We start from the raw sequence: 17987 nt of genomic DNA, 5'->3' as shown, positions 1-17987 counted from the left end.
GGTAAAACACTTCAAGCCTTATCTTCTGAAAAATCATGTCATTATCTTTGTTCCTCACCCAACTGTTAGATAGTTGTTTGTTCAACAAGAGCTGGTTGAAAGAAGAGTGATGTGGATGACAAGATTGCAAGAATATGATATTGAGTTCAAGCTAGTTCATGTGATAAAGGGTCGGGTCTATTCCATCTAGCAACAAAAGCAACAAGTTCAAGAGAAGATGACTCTTATGGATGGGAGCAGGAAATGAAAATGTATAACATCGAACAAGCTACCCCCATTGATGCATCCACCTCTTGGCACGCATATGTGTAGAAATACCTTGAGCATGGTACCCTTCCCTCTCATTTATAGGAAAGACATAAGAGGGCTCCCATACTTAAATATCTATCATATCAGTTGGTACACAAAGTTCTTTTCAAGAAGCACCATAATGGGGTCCTGCTCAGATGTTTGGAAGCACCTGATTCAGAAAGGGTATTGCGTGACCTCCATGAAGAACCAATTAGTGGGAATTTCATGGGTGACACTACTGTGCACAAGATTATGTGGGACAATTTCTATTGGCCCACACTTTTCAAGGATGCTCATGCTTATGCCCGCAAATGCCCATTTTGTCAAAAACACGCTAGCATAGATAAGAATTCAGCTGCCCCATTGTAGCGCATCATTGTAGAAGAACCTTTCCAACAATGGGGATTGGATGTCATCAACAAAATTTTCCACACTCATCGAAGCAACACCGCAACATTATCATTGCTACTGACTACTTCACGTGGTGGATAGAAGCAATTCCTCTAAAACAAGTGAATGACCAAGAAGTTATCAATTTCCTCAAACATAATATCATTACCAGGTTAAACATTCTAACATCACTTTTTTTTCGATAAATAAACTTATTTATTATCATTTAAACACTATGATTTTTCCATAAAATGGCATTTTATTAAATCTTTTAACTAACTACAGTCCACAGGGTAACAATCTTGCTTATTCAACCAATAAAAACCTCATATGTATCATCAAAAACATTGTCTACTCTGAACAAAGACACTTGCACAATGCTTTGGTGAACTCCTTATGGGTTGATCATGTATCACCTAAACCTACTATGAAAACCTCTCCTTAATTGCTAGTGTATGGAAAAGAAGCCATCCTACCTCCGAACATTTATCTGCCTGCCCTTCAATTTTCACAAGAGTCTCATGGTAAGCCTTATATTTTGGTTCATAGTAGGATAGACACTCTCTTGAAGCTATAGGAAGAAAGGAAGAAAGAAAAATAAATTTCTCTTCATAAAAATCATATCAAGAGATGGTTTGACAAGAAGTCTACGGGGAAGAAGGAATTTAGTGTGGGAGGCCTCATATTAAAGTGGGACAAAGCCCAATAAGAGAAGGGGAAACAAACTAAGTTCCAGTCCCTGTGGATTGGACCATTTTTTGTTCGTGAGAAGATTTTCCACCACACGTATCATCTCCAATATTTGGATGGGAAGATGGACACTCTTCCTATCAACGACCAAGATTTGAAATAGTACTTTCAATAATAGTCTAGGGTTGTGCCCTACCCTATGTATATAGAATTTCATTTTTGTTTGTTTGTCTCTCATGTTCAATATTTTATGTTGTCTTTTAATTTTCATGAATAAGCTTCGTGTGAAGGTGTGTATTTGGTTCAAATGTGTGTGGCAAAATGGAAAAGGGCCTTATGACACTACAACATTTGGCTAACCTTCAATCCTTCTTATTTGTCTTAGTGCATACCTTTTGGTTAATGATGTTTTGATGGAAAATGTGTTCCTTGCATAAGGAGAGCTTTGTGTAGAACCATGACACCTGTATCCATTCTAGGAACCCCATTCCTATGCTCGATTCTTTTTGTTTCGGTGTTTTGCACGCTAATCCAATCAAGTAGATAAGGACAAGGGAAAAATCTCGACAAGTAAACTCATATAAGAGGCTATATATATTCTTCTTTGAAGGAACAACCTCTTCTTCTCTCAATAAGTTGAGATCCCTCTTCCACCCCATGAAATAAATAAGTGTCAAAGCACAATCATTTAAACAAATGTAAATAAAGGGTGAAATAAGAGAAAGGATTCTCGCGCTAAGAGGTGAAACAAGTAACTTCACCGAGGTACTAACCAAGGTCACTAGAAATGAAACAATGTTTTTGTTCCGATAGTGACTCTACTGGGGTACTGTCCAACCCTGCTAACAGTGAAGGAACACCAAAGCTGAAAACCCATACTTTAAATATCTTAAGCTCTTGAATTATATTACCATTTTCCTAAATTGAAACAATTGTGATATAGCTGACATTATGAATGTGTTCAACCAATAAAGGGATGAAGGGGACTATATCTGTAACCGAGTTAAGTGGAGAAGCCAAAGTAATTTGCATGATGAATCAATACATCCTAAAGAATTAGACCTTGCACAAAAGATTAGACCAAGGCAGAGAAGTTGGAGTTCTTCTAGTGTGTTGCCAAGTGTTGTCGCTACTGCAATACCCTCCAAAATTTTGGCCTACATCCAAATTTCAGAGCTTACTTTGACCTTTCATGTTGTCGTTTCTAGTAATATGATTCATTCCATGTGTATTCTATAAGTTTTCAAGTCCCATTTGGAAGAAAACCAAAGTTTCATCTTTTGGCATGGGAAGTTGTCAGTCGAATAAATCGTTCTTGCAGACAAGACCGATCTCCCTAGTATCAACAGATATCTAGCAACAAGCAGGACAAGCAAATATACCTTTCTCTAAATATATTGTGATTCATTAATAAAAACTAAATAGGTGTTTTAGACCCTACCTTAAGTCCAATGCTAGTTTGTGGCAGCCACGCTTCGACCGCCTGAACGAGTTTCCTTTTGAGAACCTGTAATCACAAACAAGCACACATCAAATAACACCTGTATAGCCAATATAATAAATCATATTCATCATGGTGATCAAGGAATCCATGAAATAAACCATAAAACACATCTTATTGAGAAAAATAAACTTGATTGTATTAACTTTGAAAATAAAATAACTTTACAACCTTTGGTGCCTTGATGTTGTACAAGCTCCTCCCAAGGTTCGAAACAAGAATATCCTCTACTTTGACAAGCCTCACACTCTTCCAAATGAGGTCAAAAAGGTATGTAATCTTTCCTCACAAAAGTTCAATTAGGAAGACTAAGTTTCAACAACATTTCACCTCAAAAATCTTCAGCTTTCAACCTCCTCAGTAACCATCCCAATGCTTCATTTTATAGTGCAAGGGAAGGAGGTCACAGGTCCACCTATGAAGGGATAGAGTCCTCCTTCAAAGGGATAAGCTCCTCACATCAAGGGGTTAGCTCCTTAAGGTATGGGATGCATGAACCTTAAAGGAGCGAACTTGCCACCTCAAGATTCCTTCTAGAAGCTTTCAGAAATGACTCAAAGTGAGTTTTTAAGAATGTACTTGTGCCTTTTTGACTTTTACAGGGGTCTGCACCCATTACACAGAGACATAGCAGTCAGGTACATAGGGGATATGACCAATAGGTGCGGGACCGCAAGTAATACTAAGAGAAAGTGCAGAACCAGAGTTTTAGAGACTTTTAAGGGCTTTCTCTTATTTTTCAAGGCTTGACATGAAGAACCAAGGTTTAAGACTTGCAAAGGAGGAAAATATGAGTGGTGATAGACTCACACCGATTTCAGAATGTCGTGGTGACAATATTTTGTGCAACAGATTGCCCCCTAAAGTGCAAAGTCTGTAATAGATGAGGATAGCATTTGTCATCTAAGAAGAGTGAAGTACTTTATCATTTCAAGGATCATCCTGTGGAAACCTTGGTTGGAACCTGTAAAAACATTCAATACAAAATATATATATTTGAACATATCATCGCTGAGGTAGGCATTCCCATACTCAGATCAAAACTGACTAGAAAACTAACTAAACTGCTCTGATATAGGAATGATTTTGTAATACATCACAAGTGTAGACATATGTAGACACAGTATGGGTGCAACCATCTATTTATGAATAGTCCACTATATAATGAATACAAAATTCCTCGCAGTTTGGATGGTGAAAACTAGATCCAGGGTCTTGATTTCTGCTTCCCGAACTAGTACGATTCTATCCATGTGAATGAATGTGTCGAAGTCGAACATGGTAGAAACCACTTGATTACCAGTCAATGATGTGAACTGTTAACAAGTGTGAGAGAAACCACCAGTAATGTCAATGGCTCTCAAAGTACTTAATACAATCCATGAAATGTGAATAGATGAGCTGATGTCGAACATGTCATAGAATCCTTTGATCGAAGGTCAATGATGCAACCTGTCGTCGAAGGCAAGAAACCTACCATTGAGGCATGCAGATTCCAAGGTACTGACGATTTCTAGATCATATTTCTAGATAATGAGCTGAAGTCGATAGAAAGCGATCTGTCGTAGGCAAGCCCACAACACGAAATCATAGATCAAGTTTGAAGAAATATATTTGGCAAGGACTAACTCAGGGATGGTCAAGATGGATGACAGATATTTTGCAGATGAATGGTTTATTTGAACTGACCTCTTGAACACATAACGACACTGTAGATGGTTTGGTGACAATTGACCCAAATCTAATACCCAGAAACCAATTGAAGACTTTCAATATGGTTTGATTAACTGTTAGGCAAAGGATTTCCAAACCCAGGTGAACAAAAAGTGTCGTGTTCAAGAGTGGTTAAATGCTTTTCTAAAACACAAAGTATAACAAACAGGTTCATTTTTCTCTCTTTTCCCCCACCATTTCTGGCAAGTACCTCTTTATTTTTGACAAGCTTGAGGAGGATAACATTTGCTTGGTTATAAGCTCATCCTTCGGATGAGTCCAACTTAGTTTAAAATTTTAACCCTAAGAAGGAGTGGTTCGTTCCTGTTTAAAATTGAACAGGTCCTTTACTGTTAAATTTTAATGAGTCCAGTATATGAGAAACTCGGTGTTTTTCAATTTTAGGGAGTTAGAAGAAAAACTTCAGAAAACTCCATGGTTGTCCTTTTTCATAAATTTGTGTCTCCCAAGCCCGAAAAAAGTATAAAATAATGCTTGAGAGAACCACTTGACCATTACAATCAAGGAGTACTTTTCATAATTAGTGTCTCTGATCCGAAAAAGTAAAAAAGCAATCAACGACATGTCGTTTTATAACCAATATCGAACTTAAAACGAAAAAAGCCTAGCAATCTTTTCATGTTTATACGGTCATAAAAGAGTTGTAAGTGGACCGTCCTTTTAATTCCGTTTTAATGAGCTTAAAAATAAAAACTCGACAATCTTTTCATATTTTATGAGTCAGAAAAGAGATTAAAGAGGACTCCAATGTTTTTTGTTGAAAATGATCAATTTCCCCTGAAAAATCCAATATTCTGCACAAAAAAATCAAACATTACTCATACCTGTTTAAAGTAAATAAATATGCATCAAAAAGTTACCTTTTTAAAGTGAAAAATAAACAAATTAAAAATTCATTTATTCAAAAAAGCTTATAAAAAGGGCTTTTGTAAATTCATTTTTACCGTTTGACTTTAGAGTGAGAAGAGAGAGCTTTTGGGTAAGAAACTTCCTGTGAATATTGCAGAAAATCCATCTGTTGGAACAAAAAACCGTCAGCTCCAAGTAATCCACATCATCTTTATCTTGCATTTCAGTCGTTTTCATTTCGTTTTTAGGCTTCCATTTTGATTTTTAAGGGAAAAATTAGTTTAGAAATCCGCTCGCGGGGGTCCGCAGGCGCAACATGTGGAACCTGCAGACCCCGACTTTTTTCTACAAAGGAAAGAGCCAGAGTTCCGCACCTGTTGCTTAGGAAGAGTGTGGACGTACGCACTGTCACTAACTAGCGGGTGCGGACCCCGCGAAATAGGTTTTAAAACATCAAATTTCTCCATTTTCGTCCAAAAATTTTCGAACTAAAATGTTCTAATACATCTTTTTTTTGCAATGTAGGACATACAAAATGCTTATTTGGCGGGAATGCGAGCACGAGGATGTGGACCTTGCCGCAATAAATCATCAACCCTCATTGGATGCATTGAGAGCATGCAGACTATTTAAATTCTGGGCCATACCCGGCATGAGGGCCCAAGTAGATTTTTTGCAATGGCTGGTAGATAGGTGGAACATACAGGACCAGTAGTTCATTATTGGTGGCCACCGGCTCGAAATCGAGCTAGAGGACATTTATTTCTTGACTGGTTTGCCCAAGAGAGGTGAACAATTATCTCTATTCGAGACTAGGCCAGGTGGCCAGTCTGTCGATAGTCTCTGACTAGAGTTTTGTAATGACCAAACAAAGGACAAAGGGATCGATATCAAAACTATCTCCCATACTGAACTTAAAGTGATTGCATTTACTGTCACCAGACTCTATGGAAGCGCAACACTGCATGTAGCTACTAGATCCCAAATGCGAATGGTAGTAGACTGTTACTGAGGTACCATCTTCAACTGGGGTGAAGCTATGTTGGCGAATGTAAAAGACAACTAACTAGAGCAAAGAACGGACAACTAAAAAAATTTGAATATGGTTTCCTAGTTGTGAGCTTTGGTCTAGAGAGGGTTCTGATGTTGGTCCCACAGCAGCTTTGCGTTGGAGTTGGAGTTCCCCGAGAGCCTAAGCTAATGCGTTGAGTTGGAGTTATGACCCGTCATCCTGAGGAGGGTTCGGAGGTTGTTCGATTTCCGCCTGAGTATTTTCATTGGTTGGAAAACCCACTTTTCGTGATTCAGGATTTTCCATATGCTGGGATGGATTTTCGTGGTGACCCAGACATGACTCTTCCACCAGGAGAGCAGTGGGATAATTCAGGTAAAATCATTCTCAATATTTTCTAAGTTTTAACTAATTTTTTTTTGTTTTTAAATCGTCCAAAACTGATAATAAAAATTTCCAAATGCAGATGTGGGTCCACGGTGACCAGCCACTCTCCGACCCTATAAAAGGAGACACCCAGCTACAGTAGTACCAGCCCCACGGGACGAATCTACAGATACCCTAACCGAATTGGAAAATCATCTAGAGCGTTTGACAACAGATATTCCAGAGACTAGCATAGGTGATATTCCACTTAGGTTACAACACTATGTGATTGGGGTCCTAGGACCTTTCAGGAGGTTCCTTTGTAGGGTGGCCCGAGCAGTGGTTTCTTATCGTGATCATCACCAATGATAGGATGATTGCCTTTGTAGACTCATACGATAGTTTTGCTTTTTGTATTATCATTTTTGCCGATCATAAGATGTTTTTCAACCTATGATCGAAGACGATGTATATTTTAACACACTTCTATGCTATGCTATATTACTATTACTAGCTATCTTGTATAACGTGTTATGGAATGTTTTTAAATTTACTGTTTGATTATTGTAAATGTCTATTTAACATTCAAGAAGTAATTACATCTGCTAATGTATTTAAATATCTTGGAATATGCTGATATTCAATATAGTCAAATTCACGTTCCAAGAGATGAACTCTCAAAAATAATCTTAATAACACTGGATTTCTAATGGCATAAACTCTATTAAGCTACAATACAACGAGTTCAGAATCTAACCTAACAATCAAACTCCTAATCCCGAATGAGATGGATTCAGATAATAACTCAAACATTACACTATACTCTGCAATGTTGTTCGTTGTTTGACTGAGGCTTACCCCATGCATAGATACCAACTCATCAGAGGGTGAATAGATAACCCAAGCTGCGGAAGAAATGTTCCATATATTATGACAAGCACCATTAGCGAAACCAATGTATGTTTGAAGAGACGTCGACATCTACAATATCAAGAGTAAAATCAAGATAAGCAGGAATAATTATAAAAACACTCTCTAAACTAGGCACACTTTTCTAATATAAAACACACCAGCTAGAAAGAAAACTAATCTAACTAAAATCTCCACACCCAGATTTAAGCATAATATCTCTTCAGATAAACACCATTTCTAGGTTTACCCAAAGAGATACCGTCAAAATATATCAATTCATAGGCCCCTTTTGCCAGCTTTCGCTTAACAACATAAGGACCATGCCACATAGGTACAAATTTTCCAGCCCCTAGCTTATCGTTTGCTTGATCGTATAGTAAGACTAGGTCTCCTTCTGAAAAATTATGAGGTGTAACATTTTGATCGTACTGAGATTTAATTCATTTAGCAAGAGTTTAGATTGCTAATGCAGCATCACGTCGATTCTCATCTAGCTGAGCTAAGTACAACAAACGTTTCTCCTCTTCGGAAGTGGCTAGGAGTAATTCTATGGCTATTTGGAATAACGGAATTTCACATTCAATGGGTAACACAACTTCCAAACTATAAACCAGCTGAAAAGGAGTGAAACCAGTTGATGTTTTTACTGAGGTTCGATACGCCCAAAGTGCTGAAAATAACATGTTATGCCAATTCGACCTCAGTAAAAACAATTCCAATTCCAAATTATCCAAATGCAATTCCAAATTCCAAATGCAATTCCAATTCCAATAGGTACAACATAAGGACCATGCCACATAGGTACAAATTTTCTAGCCCCTAGCTTATCGTTTGCTTGATCGTATAGTAAGACTAGGTCTCCTTCCGAAAAATTACGAGGTGTAACATTTCGATCGTACTGAGCTTTAATTCATTTGGCATGAGTTTTGATTGCTAATGCAGCATCATGTCGATTTTCATCTAGCTGAGCTAAGTACAACAAACGTTTCTCCTCTTCGGAAGTGGCTGGGAGTAATTCTATGGCTATTTGAAATGATAAAAACACTCTTAATATGCTTAATATTCCAGCCCCTAGCTTATCGTTTGCTTGATCGTATAGTAAGACTTGGTCTCCTTTCGAAAAATTACGAGGTGTAACATTTCGATCGTACTGAGCTTTAATTCATTTGGCATGAGTTTCTATTGCTACTGCAGCATCACGTCAATTCTCATCTAGCTGAGCTAAGTACAACAAATGTTTCTCCTCTTCGGAAGTGGCTGGGAGTAATTCTATGGCTATTTGCAATGATAAAAACACTCTTAATATTCCAAATTCAATTCCAATTCCAAGTTATCCTAGATATCCTCCTCCTAGGGCTGGTCTTACGATCCAAGATTTTCGTGACCCTAACCACCAGTTACCATTTATTGCAACTTTGGTCTTGCCTGATTTGTCGTGCCTTACGAATGACCCAATTAACTATCTTCTGTTTTGGCCACCAATGCCGAATAAGTTTCCTAGTGATATCCCAAATTTTGAAGGTAAATTAGGAGATGATCCGTCAAACCATGTGATGACTTATCACCTCTGGTGTGCATCTAATTCAATAATTGATGATTCAATTCGCTTACGTCTTTTTCAGTGCACTCTGATTGGTCTTGCGGCCAAGTGGTACATTGAGTTACCGCGAGCTTCTTTTTATAATTTTAGTCAGTTAGCCACTTCTTTCTTAACTCATTTTCAGTTGCTTGTCAGATATGACAATGGTACGGAATTATTAACTTCATTAAAACAGTCAACATCCACATATATTTCATATCATATTCATGAATGGCGACGTAGACGATGTTTAGTGAAAGTTTTTATTCCGGATCAAATTTTAGCAGAATGGTTTGTTAAATCATTATTACCTAAAATCACAGAGGATGCAGCTAAGGCAGGAGTTGTTACTGAAGAGCAAGTAATTGCTCAAGCTCAGTACCTTGACCTCGTTTATACGCAGTGGGGTACTTTACACGAAAAAATCCCCGACCTTCTGAAACAAAATCAAATAACTGCAGCTCCTTCAGGGTCTCATGCTACTGATGGTATGATTGGTTCAGTTAGCACCAAAAGCAAGAAGAAATCTTCAAAGAATTCTTCTCCTATTATAAATTTACCAGATTCCCCGACAGGAGACTCTTCCATTGAAATTCCTGCCGATATTCATGTCGTAGAATCATCTATGGCCAAATCAAAATACGGTGGTAAAAAGAAAGGGAAGAAGAAAAATAAACAAAACTCAAAAGAGAAATAAGATAAAACTGAATCTACTGACGAGAAACGTAAACCTCGCTATCCTTGTCTCATTTGTGACAAGGAGCATTTTACAAGAGATTTCCCACATCGTGCTGAGGTTGCGAAAATTGTCAAAGGTTCTCAAACGCCTGTTGTATTGAAGGATCCTTTTCCTAGTCAAGATAGTAAGATGATTGGTTCTTCCTCAAATGCCTTAGAAGAACCCATAATGATGATGTCTCATGTCAGGATTGCGACACGATCACAAGATTATGGTAGTAAAAGTCTTGTTGGTGGTAAGGAGGCAAAATATGTTATGAAACCCACTCACAAAAAGATAGAAAAGATAGTTCAACCCCTTAAAATTCAGCCTCTTCGAGGGGGCAACCTCCTTTACATTACATAAATGAAAAATTCTTGGATGATACAAATGAAAAGACCTCCTTTCTATATATAGGAGTTTAAGGAGTCATAACATAATCAGAGTCGACATAACAATAATAATGTAAGGGCACAATAGTAACAATAGTGGGCTTCTATGGGGCACAATAGTAACAATATGGGCACTACATGGGTACATCAATATAATAAGTGGGTTGTACTAATAACAATAAGGGGTTACACTAGTAGTATAGGGGCCTAACATGCCCCTCTCCTTCAAAAAGTGTTGTCCTCAACGCTTGAGTAGTTCTTGATGCTTCTGTATAAAATTCTTGTCCTCCCAAGTGGAATCTTCAGCAGGTAAGTTCTTCCACTTGATGAAATGCTCTGAAATTTATCGATTCCGTAGCTATCGGGTTCCTGTTTTTGTGACTGCTCCAGGTTCCAATATGATTTTTCCTTCCTCTTTAATTTCTGGCAATATTGTTTGAATTGAGATCTTTTGCAACTTTTGAATAAGTGGCCATACTTCTTCATCCTTCTTCCATTCATCCCTTGCTTCGTTTATCCAATCTGGTTGGATAATAGAAATAGCACAAAACAATGCTTCCACATCCTCATCCTTGAAGAGTCTTTCCATTCGGTAAGGTCGCCATTTTTTAAGTGCATGTAGTATTGCCAACATTTCCTTCTCATAAATAGCTTGCTTGAGATGTAGCAGTAAAAATACCCAATCACCTACATCAAAACATTTTTCACTACGATGTTGATCTACCTGTTGTTTCGTTTGATTTTGCACCGAAGTGGCATTATCCTTTAAAATTTGGAGAACTTGTAGTTGATGCTCGATGTGATCTTTCACTACTTGAACCTTTTTCTTCTTGATATGTCCTTCTATCTCTAAAGTTTGAGGAGTGATAATTTCTTCCAATCCTTTACAAGATATGGTCGGATTCATTTCTTGATGCTTGATGTGATCTTTCACTTCTTGAACATTTTTCTTCTTGATATGTCCTTCTATCTTGATAGTTTGAGGAGTGGTAATTTTGACCAATGAATTACAAGATATGGTTGGGTTCATTTCTTCTTTCTCGATGTAATCTTTCACTTCTTGCATATTTTTCTTCTTGATTTGTCCTTCTATCTTGAGAGTTTGAGGAGTGGTAATTCTTGGCAATGCTTTACAAGATATGGTATGATTCATTTGTTCTTTCTCTGGGGTGGGGTCCTGGCGTATATCTTCTTCTTTTGATGTTTCTTGATCATTTTCTTCCTCCTCTTCATATTCTATGTAAAATAATTTCTTCTCAGCACACTTATGACTTTTAATGCATTTGCTATCACAATTGTAACAAAGCCCTTTTTCTCTTTTTTCTTCCAATTGCTGTGGTGTAACCCTTGCAGGTTGTGGAAGTCTAGGAGAAACAACACTTCCATCTTTATAGTTGTGAGGGGTATGCTTCCTAGTTTCCATAATTTTGCTTTCCACTATGTCACAAAGCCCTTTTACTCTCTCCAATGGTTGTGGTGTTGCTCTTTGTATCCTCATAATGTGCTATCATTTCCTCCATGAAAATTGACCACGTAACAAGTTGTTTACGAGAAAAAAGTCCTTCATACCATAAAAATTGATCCGGTTCTAAATATGAAGATGCAATACATACCTTTTGTAACAGTGGTACACCATGTAGATCAAAATATTGCTCCATCTGAAGTATCCAATTTACTGGATCCTTGCCATCAAACTTCCTCATCTTGCTTTTTCTTGATTTTAGGAGCTCGATCTTGAAACGACTGTAACTCTGTAATTTCGGATCTTTAAGTTCTGAAATTGCAATATGTAGTAGCCCTTTGTGTCCTCTTTCCAATGCCACCAGTCTAATCCAAATTGGATTCTCCAAGAAAGAGTTATGCACAATCTCCCAGGATGACCTGATTATAGACCTTTCCATTAGAGCAAACTTGTATGACATGCCACGAGTCACTGTTTGGACTTTTGGCTCTGAAAATATCTACAAGAGACTACAGTTCGTCCTCTTTCTGTACTTTCTTATGAAATTTCAATCCAATGCTCAGAAAGAAAGTTATGGTGATTTTCCCCAGGTCACCTGTTTGGAATGTGATTCAGGAGTTTGCAAAAAGACCAAATACCTCAGATCATATCTCTGCAAATATAGCGCAAAAAGATTTGAAGTTCGGAACCAAGATTCAATGTGATTTCTTCTCAAATGGGTTTTTTTTTAGCTTCTGAAACATTGCAGAAAAAAAGTTATAACGAAAATGCCACGATGACCTATTTGGAACAGCGAAACCCTAGAATCCAAAGCTCTGATACCAAATGTTATGAACCCAGCTCACAAAAAGATAGAAAAGATAGATCAACGCCTTAGAATTCAGCCTCTTCGAGAGGGAAACCTCCTTTACATTACATAAATGAACAATTCTTGGATGATACAAATGAAAAGACCTCCTTTCTATATATAGGAGTTTAAGGGGTCATAACATAATTAGAGCTGACATAACAATAATATGTAAGGGCACAATAATAACAATAGTGGGCTTCTATGGGGCACAATAGTAACAATATGGGCACTACATGGATACATCAATATAATAAGTGGGTTGTACTAATAACAATAAGGGGTTACACTAGTAGTATAGGGGCCTAATAGAATCTTCTAATTCAAACCCATCAACTACAAATCCTTCTGGTTCTGATCTGCTACAGATCGAGAAAACTAACCCAGACTTAGTAATCAAACCACCTACTAAAGGTATACTTCGGAAGTCAGCTTTCAATCCGCATGCGAGAGCTGCTCAAAATTATAACTTTGTTGAAGACTTAGCTATTTCCCCTTCAGAAATGTCGATTTTGGAGGTGCTGTAATCATGCCCAGCACAGCGTAAATTACTATTGTCGGTTATAGGAGCTATTGATATTCAGGATTCGAACCTTATAATCTTCAATTTAGAGAATAATACACCTCGCCTACCTCATCAAATGGCTTTCCAGATTCCAGTGTTAGTCAAAAACAGACCTTGCTTTAGGGATGTAATTGATGAGGGAGCTTCTACGTGTATTATGTCAATCCAGCGTTGGAGATCGCTTGGTTCTCCTACACTCAATCAATCCCCGACGATTCTAAAGGCTTTTGATGGCCGTCGGTTCCATCCTTTTGGCATTCTATAGGATTTACCTATAGGGGTTGAAGGCAAAATTGTTAATCTAGATGTGGAAGTGGTTGATGCCCCTCTAGATTACAACCTTCTCTTGGGTCGCAGCTGGTCTTATGCTATGACTGTTGTTGTTTCATCAGTCTTTCGGCTTATCAAGTTTCCTCATAATGGAAAGAGCATTATAATAGACCAGCTAACTTATTTTTCATCCGACCCAACCACTTCTGAAAGTATCCAACATGTCGGTAAAACAACTATCCCTTACAAAGACGTTGGGGTAGGATTGATTAAACATTCTGGTTTACTAGGAACTTTTTCCTTTCCTCCTCCTAACATATCGCCTCCTACTGCAATTATTCATATGATTTCATCAAACACTATTGATTTTGATGATCCTTGGATCGTACCTTCCGAGTCTGAGGTGGATTCATTTGGTGATGCGATGCCTTTGAGTCCCTATGAAACTGCATATCAGGTTGTACAGTCGTTTTAAACCCTTGTTCAACTGAAATTGATCTAATGAATGTGGTCCATGGAGAATCACTTTCAATATCAACCTCAGATTCAACAACTTTTTTCGAGCTTGTTCATACTGATGAGCAGATTCATGAACTTTTGTCTGTTGATGATTTACCATGGGAAGATCTTTATCATCGATCTTCGTTTTTACCTGAGCTTGATCATTTTGAAAATGATTTTTCATCTATTTTTACTACTGATTATGTCAAAGAACCACAGAATCCATTGCAACATCCTGATTCTAAGTTAAATTTGGGAAATATCTCTCGAATGGTTCCGATTGACATTTTAGTTAAACCAGGAATTATTGAAAACATTCATATAGGTGCTTCCTATACGGATAATGAACTCCAAACTTATAAAGCCCTATTTCAAGAATTCCGTGACATGTTTGCTTGGTCATATGAAGAAATGCCAGGAATCGATCCATCAATTGTTTTCCATGAAATTAAAACTTACCTAGATGCTAAACCTATCCAGCAACGTTTGCGTCAAATACATCCGAGAAAAGATGTTGCTATTAAAGCTGAAGTTGAGAAATTACTTCGAGCAGGTTTCATTTATCCAATTCCCTTAACAAATTGGGTATCGAATATTGTTCCTGTTAACAAAAAGCAAGGAACGATAAGAATATGTATCGATTATAGGGATTTTAATAGAGCTTATCCTAAAGACAATTATCCAACCCCCTATATCGATCAAATCATTGATGATTGTGCCGATAGTGAAATTTTCTCCTTTATGGATGGTTTTTCTAGTTACAATCAAATCAACATACTCCCTACTGATCAACCAGAAATGGCTTTCATATGTCCATGGGGGACGTTTGCTTACTATAAATTTCCTTTTGGATTGAAGAACGCTGGAGCAACTCTTTAAAGGGCTATGTCTTACGCATTTCATGACATCAAGCACATTGTGCAGCCATATCTCGATGATTTACCTACCCATTCATTACGTAGAGCCGATCATCTCACTCATTTACGAGCAATCTTTATGAGATGTAGGCATTATCGAATTACGGTGAATCCACACAAATGTGTATTTTGTATAGAAACGAGTCATTTACTGGGATTTGTTGTTTCAAAATCCGGCATTCGTGTCGATCCCTCGAAGGTTGAAGCTATTGTCAAATTGCCTCCTCCTTCGACTCTTCACCAACTCCAAAGTTTGCAAGGGAAAGCAAACTTTTTATGTCGTTTCATTCCTAACTATGTCGAGATAACAAAGGGTTTTACCAGGTTGTTGAAATAAAATACTCCATTCTCTTGGGATGAGATAGCTGACAAATCTTTTGATGCACTTAAACACGCGTTTACCCATGCACCATTATTGCATCCTCCCAACTACAACCAGGATTACTTCTTGTACCTCTCCACTTCTCATTCCACCATTGGGATGGTTTTAGTTCAGGAAGATGAATTCAACAATGAACATGTGATTTACTATCTTAGTCGAACTTTGAATACAACTGAGCTTAAATATTCACATGTGGAGAAATAGGCCTTGGCAGCTGTTCAAGCTGTCCAAATATTTCATCATTACATCTTACTATGAAAAACTACAGTAATTTCTGATTGTAACCCTATGATCTATATTCTGACCAAAAAATTGCTAAGGGGAAAGTATTCCAAATGGATAGTTATCCTGCAGGAATTTGACTTGGAATTTGAAAAATCCAAGTCAAAGAAATCTTTGGTATTTGCGGAACTGTTGTGTGATTTCCCGTGTGCTGATACTGAAACTGTAGCAGAAGAGCCCATTGCGGACAAATCCTTGTTTCTTATTAGTACTCTTGATCCATGGTATGGAGATATCATTGTTTATCTCCAAACCCAATCTTTTTGGCCTGAAATTTCACGATCTCAGCAATGGAAAATACGTTTCCAATCCCAATAATACAATATTATTGGAGATACACTCTATCGTCGTGGGGCAGATTCTATTTTCCGACGTTGTTTAACTCATGAAGAAGCTAAAAAGGTTCTAAATGACTGTCACTCTGGAGCATGTGGCGGTCATATGTCTAGGTATGCCACAGCCCAAAAGATATTGCACGCTGGTTAGTTCTGGCCGTCTTTATTTAAATATTGTATCTATGCGGTCCAAAAATGCCACAATTGTCAAATTTTTGATCGTAAGATGCGTGCTCCACCTGCTCCTCTCCACCCTATAATTGTTGTCGGTCCTTTTGCAAAGTGGGGTATTGACTTTATTACATGTAACCCTCACTCAGCCGGGGGGCATGCGTATATCATCCTTGCGGTAGATTATTTTACTAAGTGGGCCGAGGCAATGCCTACATTTTCGGCAAACGGCAAAAATGTTTCAATTTTTGTTTTCAATCATATAATTACTAGATTCGTTGTTCCTCAAGTGATTATTACTAATCATGGGAGTCATTTTCAAAACATCATGATGACTGAACTAACAGATCAACTTGGCCTGCGTCACGATAGTTCTACTCCATATTACCCAGAGGCTAATGATCTGGTTGAAGCTATCAACAAAGTTCTAGTCACTATGATCCGACGAATCATTGGCATTCATAGGTCAAATTGGCATAACATGTTATTTTCAGCACTTTGGGCATATCGAACCTCAGTAAAAACATCAACTAGTTTCACTCCTTTTCAACTGGTTTACGGTTTGGAAGATGTGTTACCCATTGAATGTGAAATTCCGTCATTGCAAATAGCCATAGAATTACTCCCAGCCACTTCCAAAGAGGAGAAATGTTTGTTGTACTTAGCTCAGCTAGATGAGAATCGACGTGGTCCTGCATTAGTAATCGAAACTCATGCCAAACGAATTAAAGCTCAGTACGATCGAAATGTTACACCTCATAATTATTCGGAAGAAACCTAGTCTTACTATACGATCAAGCAAATGATAAGCTAGGGTCTGGAAAATTTGTACCTATGTGGCACGGTCCTTATGTTGTTAAGCGAAAGTTGGAAAAAGGGGCCTATGAATTCATTGATTTTGACGGTGTCTCTTTGGGTAAACCCAGAAATGGTCTTTATCTGAAGAGATATTATGCTTAAATCTGGGTGTGGAGATTTTAGTTAGATTAGTTTCTTTCTAGCTGGTGTGTTTTAGATTAGAAAAGTGTGCCTAGTTTAGAGAGTGTTTTTATCATTATTCCTACTTATCTTAATTTTACTCTTGATATTGCAGATGTCGACGTCTCTTCAAACATACATTGGTTTTGCTGATGGTGCTTGTCGTAATACATGGAACATTTCTTCCACAGCTTGGGTTATCTATTCACCCTCTGATGAGTTGGTATCTATGCATGGGGTAAGCCTCGGTCAAACAACGAACAACATTGCAGAGTATAGTGCAGTGATTGAGTTATTATCTGAATCCATCTCATTTGGGATTTGGAGTTTGATTGTTAGGTTAGATTCTGAACTTGTTGTATTGCAGCTTAATAGAGTTTATGCCATTAGAAATCCAGCGTTATTAAGATTATTTTTGAGAGTTCGTCTCTTGGAACGTGAATTTGACTATATTGAATATCAACATATTCCAAGATATTTAAATTCATTAGCCGATGCAATAGCTTCTCGAATGTTAAATAGAAATTTGCAATAATCAAACAATAAATTTAAAAACATTCCATAACATGTTATACAAGATATCCAGTAATAGTACTCTAGCATAGCATAGAAGTGTGTCAAATATACATCGTCTTCGATCATAGGTTGAAAAACACCTTATGATCTGCAAAAATGATAATACAGAAAGAAAAATTGTCGTATGAGCCTACAAAGGTGATCATCCTATCACTGGTGATGATAATGATAAGAAACCACTGCTCGGGCCACCCTACAAAGGAACCTCCTGAAAGGTCCTGGGACCCCAATCACATAGCGCTGTAACCTAAGTGGAATGTCATCTAT

Source organism: Pinus tabuliformis, chromosome 3_1, assembly GCF_031772625.1.
Source record: "Pinus tabuliformis cultivar Carrire ecotype Pingquan chromosome 3_1, CPIR1, whole genome shotgun sequence".
NCBI lineage: Eukaryota > Viridiplantae > Streptophyta > Pinopsida > Pinales > Pinaceae > Pinus > Pinus tabuliformis.
The sequence above is the reverse complement of the archived record's forward strand: the minus strand, read 5'-3'. Positions refer to the sequence as shown.